The 12,084-nt window shown below is 54.2% G+C and overlaps 1 long non-coding RNA gene across 1 annotated transcript; it reads left to right on the top strand.

Moving 5' to 3' along the window:
* The first annotated feature begins 1,034 nt into the window (after positions 1-1,034).
* LOC121360868 lies at positions 1,035-2,453 on the top strand. Its single transcript, XR_005956262.1, has 3 exons — positions 1,035-1,070; positions 1,603-1,711; positions 2,230-2,453. It is a non-coding gene; the product is annotated as an uncharacterized LOC121360868 (long non-coding RNA).
* Positions 2,454-12,084: the final 9,631 nt, after the last annotated feature.

Raw genomic sequence — 12,084 nt, 5'->3', positions numbered from 1 at the left:
ACAAACACCAAAGAAACAGTTTCGCCTTTTGCACTGAGAGATCTTTTGTGAAATTTTGAAGACAGAACCCTCAATTGAGTATGGGGATGCTTTCCACCTAGACGTGTGAGGCTTGAGGGAAATTTGAATCATGGCCCTTGCTATCTAGGTGTGTTCAACACTTCGGAAGTGACGGGCTAGGTGCGGCTAAGGTGAAATGTCCTTCCCATGTTACAGACTACACACAACCTGCAAACCTCTCCTTCTACCAGAATCCTGTCTGCGACACCAATTCAATGTCACGACTCCCTGCTCAGAGAGCAGACTGTGATAGGGAGTGAAGGAAATTTTATTTTCTCTATTACATTTCCAAACTCCCCAAAACAGCGGTTGATGTGAAATGAGGGGCAATCTTTTCCTCGCCCTATACAAAGCTGAGCACTATTGCAATAATCAGTCAGATATTCCACATCCTACACTAGTATGGAAGAGATAAAACCAGAGATCACAAGGAAGGAAACCATTTCCTCATTTCTACTCTTCCCAACACCAGCCCACCTCCCTTGTCCATCCAGCCCTCTCCTGCCCAGCCCGGTGCCGCTGTGCCGCGGGTGTCACAAGAGGTGTTGCATGGGGACAACGGTGACATTGATTGCAACAGCCCCACGAGGCCCCTCAGCCTCTGCCCCTGCAGCAGGGAGGGACCAGGGCCAGCCCCAGCACCCCCACAGCCATGGGGCACTCCCGGGTTGGCCCAGGCCACTTGTGCCAGCAGCAGCAGCTGGGGCCTGTCCCACCCACCAGCACTGCTATAAACCCAGCGTCTTTGGGGCACTGCAGCATTGCCTGGCCCCAAGGGCATCTGGACACAGCCATTCCTGCTGGCTTTGCTGCTGCCTGAACACCAAAGCCTTTGTCAGGGAGGTGAGTGTGTGGTCTGTTTCCAGAATTCTGCCCACTCAGTGTCCTGCCTGTCCTCATTGCCTTGGTGTTCCCATTGCAGCCCTGTGAAGACCCAGGAGGAGCAGCAGCCATGAAGATCCTGTTCCTGCTCTTCCCCCTGATGCTTCTGTTGGTCCAGGGTGCTGCAGGTGAGAAGGGAAGAGGGGAAAAGGGTGAAACTGTAAGCACCCAGCAGTGGGAATTCAGTGTCCCTGGGAGTGACCATGTTTGTAGGAATGATGAGAAGGTAACGGGTCTGGGGTCAGTTGTGTTTCCGGAGTGAGTTTCCAGATGGACACTGCTTTGGGGTGGAGAGAGCCCATGGAAACAGAATCCTGGCTTGTTCTGTGGGTCTGGGATGTGCAATGAGATGAATCCTTTCCTGCCCACTCTGCTGGTCCAAGCAGCGGTGGGAATGCAGCTGGAAACCAGCACGGCTCTTCCTCAGCCTCATGCTGGTCCTTTCTGGTCTGTGCTCTGGTGTGCCTCCAGTTTAGGGGACAGGGACCTTCCAGGTGAGACACATTGCAAGTGGAAATGTGGCTGTGGCGGGATTGGTTCTGAGCCCTTCTCTTGGCCTGAAATGCACCAGCACCAGGGGGCATCAGCCTGTCTATAATCACAATCTGACTCTCGATTAATTCCATTAATTTTTCCCTGTGTCTTTCCTCATGGGAACAGGCAATACAGTTCTATGCTGGCGAAAAGGAGGATTCTGCATGAAGCGTTTTTGCCGCCATGGTACACGCACTGTGGGAATATGTGCACGAGGCTTTGCGTGCTGCAAAAGGTAAGGCCCAGATCCTTGGCTGAAGAAAGATTTTCCTCTGTTTTCCTCAGAAAGATCTGTTACCAATGTCTTTCTTGTCAACTCATGGTAAATATTCTCCTGCATTTATGCTATGAGAAAGTTGCTTAAGAAGAGAAAGAACAGTCCTTGTGGGTTTGATCTCCTGTCCCTGGGGCTGCAGCAGCCCTAGGTCAGTCAGGGCCTCCCCACTCTCCCCCTGTCCCCAGAGCCTCATTCAGGCTCTGCAGAGGCCTGACCAAAGCCACCAAAGAGTGAAGCCTTCCATGTCCTTGGACACCACAGAGGATATGATCCCAACATTGCTGCATCTACACAGAGCTGGAGCCAGGGCTGCCAGCACTGAGACAGCCCAGCTCCAACCTGTCTGCACCAAGGACTGCAGCTCACCTCCCCTGAGCCTGACTCTGCTGCACCACACCCTGGGCATTGCAGGGCAGGGGACAGAGTGGCAAGGAAAGTTACACCTGCTGATGTGCTTGTCTGCCTTCTTCTTACAGTCCCAGGGGATGAAACCCTAAAATTCCCAAGCAGGACATGGCCCTCGCTTCTGGATGCTGGACCCCATCTGCTGATGTCCCCATCTGCTGATGTGCCCTGCCCTCACTGCCTGTGCCGTGCCCAGCTGGGCTGACAGCAGCAGTGGCAGCTGCTCCTGCTGGCTGCTGCTGGGCTGGAGCCCTGTGGTGCCAGCCCCGCTGTCTTTGGGGCAGGGGCTGCTTTTCCTGGCTTGAATAAAGAGCAGCACTTTGGCATTGCAGGGCTGGGCCGTGTGTGCGTGTCCTGCTGCTGCAGGGGTGCTGTGCCTGCTGCCCCTGGGGCTGCCACTGCCTTGGTGGCAGCACGAGGCCCTGGGCATGGTGCTGGGGCTGAGCAGCGCCTGTGTCCCAGGGGATGCTCCTGCCTGGCCGTGCTTTGGGCACGCTGAGCCTGACAGTGCCTGCTGCGCCAGGCAGGGTGGGGTGCCTGTGGTGGGGCTGCACTGCAGATGCTCCCTCTGGGGAGTAGGATCCTTATTCTGGTCCTGCTGGTTGTGGGTGTCCCTTGTCCCCAACATCCATGGCTTTGTGTGCATGGCTGTGCTGGGGGCTCTCTGCTGGGCCTGGCCTTGCTTCCCACCCAACCATCCCAGATATCCTGGCATTCCCGCTACACTCTTGACTGGGATGTCAAGCTTCCACATCTGCCCTTGAGCTGAGGTCTGCAGTGCAGTCCCTGCTCAGTTCCCCCCCTTCTTCCCCCACAGCACTGACACCTTTACCAGCCCACAGCCTCTGTTCTTTCCAGATCCCTTCCACAGGAGCCTGATCCTGCACAGCCAGGAGACCTCAGCATTCCTTCAAGGAGAAAAAGTCTCCCAGGCTGGCTGTACAGCTCCTCCAGGAGGTGATCTCTCCAAGTGGTCCCTTGGGCTACACCCTGAAAATGTCCATAAATATCTCCCATCAGGGCAAAAGCCGGGTGTCTTCCCATCTCTAGCAGCTCAGATAAATTGGTGTTACCACATTCTTCACTTCCAAAGGCCAATGGTCTTAACATTCCTGTGCGTGCAGACCCAGCCCAGCAGAGTCAATTAATGTGTTTTGGAGCTGGCCCTGGTCCCTCCCTGCTGCAGGGGCAGAGGCTGAGGTGCCTCGTGGGGCTGTTGCAATCAATGTCACCGTTGTCCCCATGCAACACCTCTTGTGACACCCACGGCACAGCGGCAACAGGCTGTGGGGCCAGCAGGGAAATCCTTGGGATGGGCACAGGAACTGGTGGGTGCGGGCACCAGCACCAGCCCAGTTCTGGTGACAGTCCTTGCTGGGCAGGAGGGGTCTATATCATGTGCCCAAGTTAGCAACTCCCTCTCCAGGAGTTTGGAAGAGCAATCTAGTTGCCCCCAAATGGCAGAGCCTGAGTTTCTGGGGATTTGGCAGTGGAACCTTGTGCCTCATCATTTTTCCCTGCACAACCCTGAAATATGAAGTCACAGTGACAAGGTGACAATTAAGAAAAACACAGGAAATGGATCCTCAGCAGAAACAGAGGGGCAACTGCCCAGATTACTGATGGTTTACTGGGAATGTTTTCTGAAGATAAGTGGGAAAGGCTCTGCTCTGTGCCAGAGCAGCAGGTTGGTGCTTGTTTCCAATGAGCAGGGTCAGAGTCTGTGTCCCTGGATGTATCCAGCACACCACAGAACCACATGGAGTTCTTACACAAGGCAGGATGACACAAGACCTTGGTTGGGAATACCTCCCAGAAGTTTCAGAAGAGGAAACAAAAACCTCCTTTTCTTCAGTGCAGAGGGGAAACAGAGAAAGGAACTTTTGGGCTGGACATCTTGAGTACTCAAGGGACTCCAGCCTGTCCTATGTGCTCCCCTCACATATATGCTCCAGAGAGCAGCAGGTACAGCAGTAATGAATTAAATGAATGAAAAAATAGAGGATTTAAGTGATGCTACAGTGAAACTGTGCTGTGGATGTTGAATTTTTGAATAAACAGAATAAAGACGAGAAAAGACAGAAGTCAAACCTTTCAGTACCACTATTTTTTTTCCTCTACTGAGATCATGAGTCACTTGTGAGTTCTCCTGGCTGTGCAGACATTCCTCACTGCCCCATACCTTTAAGGAATGGCTCCTGCTGCAGGTTTCACAGTTGGGACTGGAGCTGGGACCTTGTAACAAAGCTGTGACTATTTTAGAGATGAGGCTTTGCCCCTATCACCATGGCTCCTATGTCATGTCTTTCTGAGTCCACATCACTGTGCACAGCAGCCCTGGTGGAGAGGAGGAGGAAAAGGGAGGAAAGGAAATCCTGCTTCACCCTCAGAGTCCTGCCTGGTGCAGGGATGGAGGCATCAGACATGTTGGAGAATTCCTGCAGAAGGCTACTGAGGGGAGGTCCTGAGTGTGTCCCAATCAAGTGCTATAAACATTACCCAACTTCCACCAGAAAACTTCCCCTGCATGAGGGAGACAGAGAACAATGGGCAGCCCAGGGACATGGGGGAAACCCTGGACTGGATCTGCTGCCCTTCTCAGCCCAGAGCCACAGCTGGGAGTGCAGGGACACTCCAACAGCTCCCAGAGCTCAGCAGAGCCCAGGTGGACTCAGAACAGAGGACAAGGCCTGCCTGGGCTCCAGCCAGTCCCAGGTGTGCCCAGACAACAGAAGGGATTCCCACAGTGTGCACACTGAACACACAAACACAGATGTGTAGCTTGAGATTCCCAATAGGAACCATGTCCTGCTCCATGTGGACTTATGGGACATCCCTGCAGAAAACCCAGGGAGCACTTTTCCCACAGCAATAGGACAGTGCCTCGCTTGAGCTCATCCTCACGTGCGCTGAGCATCCCCCACAAGAAAGTACCATCACCCACCTCAAAGTGAGTGACAGGGAAGTAGGGGCCTGAGAAATTAAAGAAGTCTGGGCCTAAAAAAAGCAGGACATAGATTCTGCTCCACAGAGGAGAGAGCATCTGTGCATCTCCACCACAGGCACCCCACCCAGCCGGGCCCAGCAGGCACTGCCAGGCTCAGCGTGCCCAAAGCACGGCCAGGCAGGAGCATCCCCAGGGACACAGGCGCTGCTCAGCCCCAGCACCATGCCCAGGGCCTCGTGCTGCCACCAAGGCAGTGGCAGCCCCAGGGGCAGCAGGCACAGCACCCCTGCAGCAGCAGGACACGCACACACGGCCCAGCCCTGCAATGCCAAAGTGCTGCTCTTTATTCAAGCCGGGAAAAGCAGCCCCTGCCCCAAAGACACTGGGGCTGGCACCACAGGGCTCCAGCCCAGCAGCAGCCAGCAGGAGCAGCTGCCACTGCTGCTGTCAGCCCAGCTGGACACGGCACAGGCAGCGAGGGCAGGGCACATCAGCAGATGGCAGGGAACATCAGCAGATGGGGACATCAGGAGGTGATTTTCAGCAGTCAGAAGCAAATGGGCCATGTCCTGCTTGGGAATTTCAGGGTTTCAACCTCTGGGACTGTAAGAAGAAAGCAGACAAGCACATCACCAGGTGTAACTTTCCCTGCCACTCTGTCCCCTGCCCTGCAATGCCCAGGGTGTGGTGCAGCAGAGTCAGGCTCAGGGGAGGTGAGCTGCAGTCCTTGGTGCAGACAGGTTGGAGCTGGGCTATCTCAGTGCTGGCAGCCCTGGCTCCAGCTCTGTGCAGATGCAGCAGGACCTGGATCATGTCCTGGGTGCCGCCCAAGGACAGGGAATGTTGCTGTCTTTGGTGTCTCTGGTGACTCCCCTGCAGAGCCTGAATGAGGCCGTGGGGCCTGTAGGACAGCGGGGATGCCGTGACTGACCTGGGGCTCCTGCAGCCCCAGTGAGGGGAGATCAGACCCACAAAGACTATTCTTTCCGTTCTTAAGCATCTCTCTCAAAGCATAAATGCTGGAAAGTATCGATTGTGTGTAGCAGGCACAGGGCCTGCAAGGCCTCCTTGGCGGTCAGAAGCCTGAGCTAGGAAATGCCAAGTCACGATGACTCGGGCCTTAGAAGCCCCTCTCTTCCGCCTTTCGGACCCTGCTTATCTCTCTGTAAGCCTATAGGTCACTTTTCCCTGACCCTTTCTATTGGACAGTTTTCAAAACCTCTGTAGGGTATAAAAACCCCTAATTCTGCCTGGTTCGGCAGAAGAGCTGTCACTGAGAACCTTCGTGGGACACCCTCCATAAAGAATCCTGCGGAACCTTACACAGCGCTTCTCCTCTCTCTCCCTGCATCTGATGCCATGGCCACAAGCAAGCCAAAAGAGCTGATAATAACACAGAGCTGATAATCACTAAAGAGCTGAAATCACTTGAGCTTGCTTGGCTGCTTGCAGCTGGGAATGACTTGGGAGATCGGACCAAGTCTGAGCCTCTGCTGAGACTATCCTGGCCTTGGCAGTCTACCGGGCACAGCCCAGCTGGGACCTACCGGGATAATCGTGTGCGGTCTAGGAAGGTGTTGGTAACAGATCTTTCTGAGGAAAACAGAGGAAAATCTTTCTTCAGCCAAGGATCTGGGCCTTACCTTCTGCAGCACATATAATCTCGTGTACATCTTCCTATAACACGTGTACCAGGAAGACAAGGACGCCTGGAGCAGTATCCCCGTAGTCGCCAGCATACAGCTGCATTGCCTGTTCCCAATGGGAAAGACACAGGGAACAATTAAAGGTATAATCTGAGAGGTCAGACTTTGGTTATAGACAGGCTGATGCTCCCTGGTGCTGGTGCATTTCAGGCCAAGAGAAGGGCTCAGAACCAATCCCGCCACAGCCACATTTCCACTTGCAATGTGTCTCACCTGGAAGGTCCCTGTCCCCCTAAACTGGAGGTACACCACAGCACAGACTAGAAAGGACCAGCATGAGGCTGAGGCAGAGCCGTGCTGGTTTCCAGCTGCATTCCCACCTCTGCATGGACCAGCAGAGCTGGCAGGCAGGCATTCGTCACATTCCACGTCCCAGACCCACAGAACAAGCCAGGATTCTGTTTCCATGGGCTCTCTCCACCCCAAAGCAGTGTCCATCTGGAAACTCACTCCGGAAACACAACTGACCCCAGACCCGTTACCTTCTCATCATTCCTACAAACATGGTCACTCCCAGGGACACTGAATTCCCACTGCTGGGTGCTTACAGTTTCACCCTTTTCCCCTCTTCCCTTCTCACCTGCAGCACCCTGGACCAACAGGAGAAGCAGGGGGAAGAGCAGGAACAGGATCTTCATGGCTGCTGCCTCTCCCAGATCTTCACAGGGCTGCAATGGGAACACCAAGGCAATAGGGACATGCAGGACCCTGAGTGGAGAGAATTCTGGAAAGAGACACCACACATACTCACTTCTCAGGAGAAGGTCTGGGTGTTCAGGCAGCAGCAAAGCCAGCAGGAACGGCTGTGTCCAGATGCCCTTGGGGCCAGGCAATGCTGCAGTGCCCCAAAGACGCTGGGTTTATAGCAGTGCTGGTGGGTGGGACAGGCCCCAGCTGCTGCTGCTGGCACAAGTGGCCTGGGCCAACCCGGGAGTGCCCCATGGCTGTGGGGGTGCTGGGGCTGGCCCTGGTCCCTCCCTGCTGCAGGGGCAGAGGCTGAGGGGCCTCGTGGGGCTGTTGCAATCAATGTCACCGTTGTCCCCATGCAACACCTCTTGTGACACCCGCGGCACAGCGGCACCGGGCTGGGCAGGAGAGGGATGGGATGGACAAGGCAGAGTGATTCATACTGCGAAGAGGAGAAATGAGGAAATGGTTTCCCTCCTTGTGATCTCCCATTTTATCCATTTTATACTCAGAGTGGGATCTGGAATATCAGACTGATATTTTAATCGTGCTCAGCTTTGTACAGTTAAGGGAATGTTTTGCCACTCATTTCACAGCAGCAGCTCTTATTGGGAGTTTGCAAATGAGATGGAGAAAATAAAGTTTCCTTCACTCCCTCTTGCCCTTTACTTACCCCTGTGTGCCCTTGGTAAGCCCTGAGCTTGTTTTCCACATCTCCATCAGTCTGGCTCCAGATGTTCTGGGCCAAGGAGCCCCTGGGATGGGGCAGCAGCACTTCACTGCTGAGGGAAAGGGAGCTTGAGGTGACAGCCCCAGAGTCAGTGCCAGGACAGGTGACCTCAGATAAAGGAGAAGCCAAAGTAGGCAGGGATGTTCTGAACATCCATCACAAAATCCTCCAGGTCTGGAAGCAATGGTAGCGCAGACATTTTTGGGGTCAGTCTCTTCTCCCAGGTAGCAATTGACAGAATGAGAAGTCATGGTCTCAAAGTGCACCAGGGAAGTATTCTACTGGGTATTGGGAGGAATATCTTTGCAGAAAGGGTGATGGTTGTTTGGGACATGCTGCCCAGATCGGTGGTGGTGTCACTATTCCTGCAGGGAATTTAAAACCTGTGTGGATGTGGCATTTGTGCTCCTGGTTTAGTGTTGGGGTTGGCAGTCCTGGGAGAATGGTTGGACTCAACATTCTTAGAAGTCTATTCCAACATCAATAATTTTATTGGTATGATTCTTGAGAGGGAAAGTCTCCAGTGAACCAGGCAGATCTGAAACAAATCTGTAGATGGACACAGAGGTATTGAACCACTGAGGGAATCTAGTGCCTGAGGTTTGTTTTGCACACAGGGAGAGGCCCCAGCCTTTGACAGAGCAGAGCATTGTCTCTCCAGAATGCCTGAGATGGGCAGAGACCACAGGGGATTCAGCTTATTCCATGTGGATAAACAAAGTTGGATATTTCAACACCAAAACGGGACCTTTTCCATGTCTCGCAGACCAGGACTTGCATGGTTTCCACCTCCTTCTCTCTGTTGGGATGGAGTGTGGAGCAGCACAGCCACAGCAGGGAGGGCTGTGGTGCTGGAACAGGACAAGGAGGAGCAGCAGGGACAGCTCCTGTGGGTCACCATGGCCATGCCCACTCAAGGGACACAGACCCCAGCACAGCTCTGCACATGTGGCCATGGCTGTTGGGGACAAGGGACATCTGGGACTGGCAGCACCAGCACAGGGATCACAATTCCCCAGAGGGAGCATCAGCAGGGCAGCTCCACCACAGGCACCCCACCCAGCCGGGCCCAGCAGGCACTGCCAGGCTCAGCGTGCCCAAAGCACGGCCAGGCAGGAGCATCCCCAGGGACACAGGCGCTGCTCAGCCCCAGCACCATGCCCAGGGCCTCGTGCTGCCACCAAGGCAGTGGCAGCCCCAGGGGCAGCAGGCACAGCACCCCTGCAGCAGCAGGACATGCACACATGGCTCAGCCCTGCAATGCCAAAGTGCTGCTCTTTATTCAAGCCAGGAAAAGCAGCCCCTGCCCCAAAGACAGCGGGGCTGGCACCACAGGGCTCCAGCCCAGCAGCAGCCAGCAGGAGCAGCTGCCACTGCTGCTGTCAGCCCAGCTGGGCACGGCACAGGCAGCGAGGGCAGGGCACATCAGCAGATGGCAGGGGACATCAGCAGATGGGGACATCAGGAGATGGGGACATCAGGAGGTGATGTTCAGCAGCCAAAAGTGAAGGGCATGTCCTGCTTGGGATTTTCAGGGTCTCATCCCCACATACTGTAAGAGGAAGGCAGACAAGCACATCACCAGGTGTAACTTTCCCTGCCACTCTCTCCCCTGCCCTGCCATGCCCAGGTGTGGTGCAGCAGGGTCAGGGTCAGGGGAGGTGAGCTGCAGTCCTTGGTGCAGACAGGTTGGAGCTGGGCTATCTCAGTGCTGGCAGCCCTGGCTCCAGCTCTGTGCAGATGCAGCAGGACCTGGATCATGTCCTCAGTGCTGCCCCAAGGACAGGGAATTTTTTCCTCTTTGGTTGCTTTCGTGAGTGGGGAGGCCCTGGCTGACCTGGGGCTGCTGCAGCCCCACTCAGGGCAGCTCCAAGCACCTTCCTTTCCCTCCCCTCAGCCCTGCCTTCAGTCCTCAAGGGCACTGAGCCTTTAGCTTCTCAGGGGCCCTTGAACACCTTCTGCAATGACAGCACATTTAATAATTCCAAAACTCACTTTTTGCAGCAAAAGAAGAACCTGGAACAGCTTCCTTTGATGACAAAGGGGAACTTGCAATTCAAAAATCCACAGTACCCATTTTCTCGCTCACATTGTTCCTTGTTTGTTGGGCCCAAGGAGGATCCTGCTCAGTGAAAGAGGTAAAAGATAGTGTGGCATAGATGTCAAAAATGTGCCTGGTTCCAGAGCAGCTGCTGCTGGCTCTGAGTCCCAGTCTCGTATGGGAACTGAGCACCAAACCCCACACATTAAACTCTCCAGTCAGAGTTCATTTTTTCTACAGCTGCGTGTGCTTGTGGGGAAAGAGAGAGGGAAAGACCAGCAGGAGCTACAAGAGTTGCTGGACTGGATCCTCAGCTGCTCAGGCCTCCCTCACAGCAAATCCGTCCCAAATGTTATAAACAACTGAGAATTGTGGCCGCTTATCAGGACCTCGAAAACCCCTCTGATGGGGGCTCCCACCTCAGCCATCTCCCCTCTGTCCCTCTCACCTGCAGCACTGTGGACCAGCAGGAGGAGCAAGGGGAAGAGCAGGTAGAGGATGCGCATGGCTGATGCCTGTGCTGGGTCTTCTTGTGGCTGCAGAGGGAACACACCGAGAACCAAAGCAGGGCCGAGGATTTAGGGGAATCTTTGTGCCTGGAGAGGCCAAGCTAAATGAAGTCTTATCCAATGCTGTCCATTCTCCAAGCCAGCCCACAGCTTGCTGCCCAAACACCCTGCACAATCCCCTCTGCTTTCCTGCAGTCAGGAAAGTCTTCCCAGCTCTGCTTGCAAGCATCCATCCTCAACTCCTGATCATTCCCAGGATTCTCACTAGGCCCACTCCCCATCCCTGTGCAGCACTAACCCAGGAAGGAGCAAGAGAGCAGGGAAGTGTCTTGGTTCCCCAGAAGTGACTCCCCATTGACCTACCTGAGAAAGGTGTTGGTTCAGAGCACACCAAGGTCTGTCAGTAACAAACCAAGCTGGAATCACTTGTGTGAAGAGTCCAACTCAGGGAGTGTCCCTGTGCCCCAAACACGCTGGTTTTTCCCTATTTCTAGGGGGTGGTACAGACCCTCCCACCCGGGAGTGCCCCATGGCTGTGGGGGTGCTGGGGCTGGCCCTGGTCCCTCCCTGCTGCAGGGGCAGAGGCTGAGGGGCCTCGTGGGGCTGTTGCAATCAATGTCAACGTTGTCCCCATGCAACACCTCTTGTGACACCCGTGGCACAGTGGCACCGGGCTGGGCAGGAGAGAGATGGGATGGAGAAGAGTGCTGGGTTGGTGTTGGGAAGAGGAGAAATGAGGAAATGGTTTCCTTCCTTGTGATCTCCCATTTTATCTGTTCTATACTCAGAATGGGATGTGGAAGCCACAGCCTCACCACCCTCACAGGGAAGGATTCCTTCCTAATATATTTGATTTAAACTCTCATAATATGAAAATATTTAATTCTTCCTATCCATTGTCTTTCTTTCCTACTACAATTGAAAAACCAGCTGGTGTGGGGTATTCACATAGTCAGAGAATATGGAAAACAATTACAGAAACTTCAAGAACATCTTATGAGACACCAGGTCTGTGCATCTGACATTTCAGAGGGATAAGCAGGGCTCACTGTAGAGAGGCTTCTCAGAAAGGGAGAGCAACACAGGATAGATGACAAATTCTGTAACCCAGGTGATCCAACAATACTATGCCTCCTTCTAATGCCAGCCAAGGTGAAAAAATACAAGCTGGATGCAGCCATCACCTGTGAATCCAGTGAGTTTGTTGCCATCTATGCCACTGGGAGAAGTGACAGTCCTTGGCAGGCAGGAGGGTCTGTGCCATGACCCCACTTTGGCAGCTCCTTCTCCAGGTGTTTGGCAGAGC

Source organism: Pyrgilauda ruficollis, unplaced genomic scaffold (genome assembly GCF_017590135.1).
Source record: "Pyrgilauda ruficollis isolate IOZ18807 unplaced genomic scaffold, ASM1759013v1 scaffold54, whole genome shotgun sequence".
NCBI classification, from domain to species: domain Eukaryota; kingdom Metazoa; phylum Chordata; class Aves; order Passeriformes; family Passeridae; genus Pyrgilauda; species Pyrgilauda ruficollis.
This window is presented reverse-complemented; position numbering and strand designations above follow the sequence as displayed.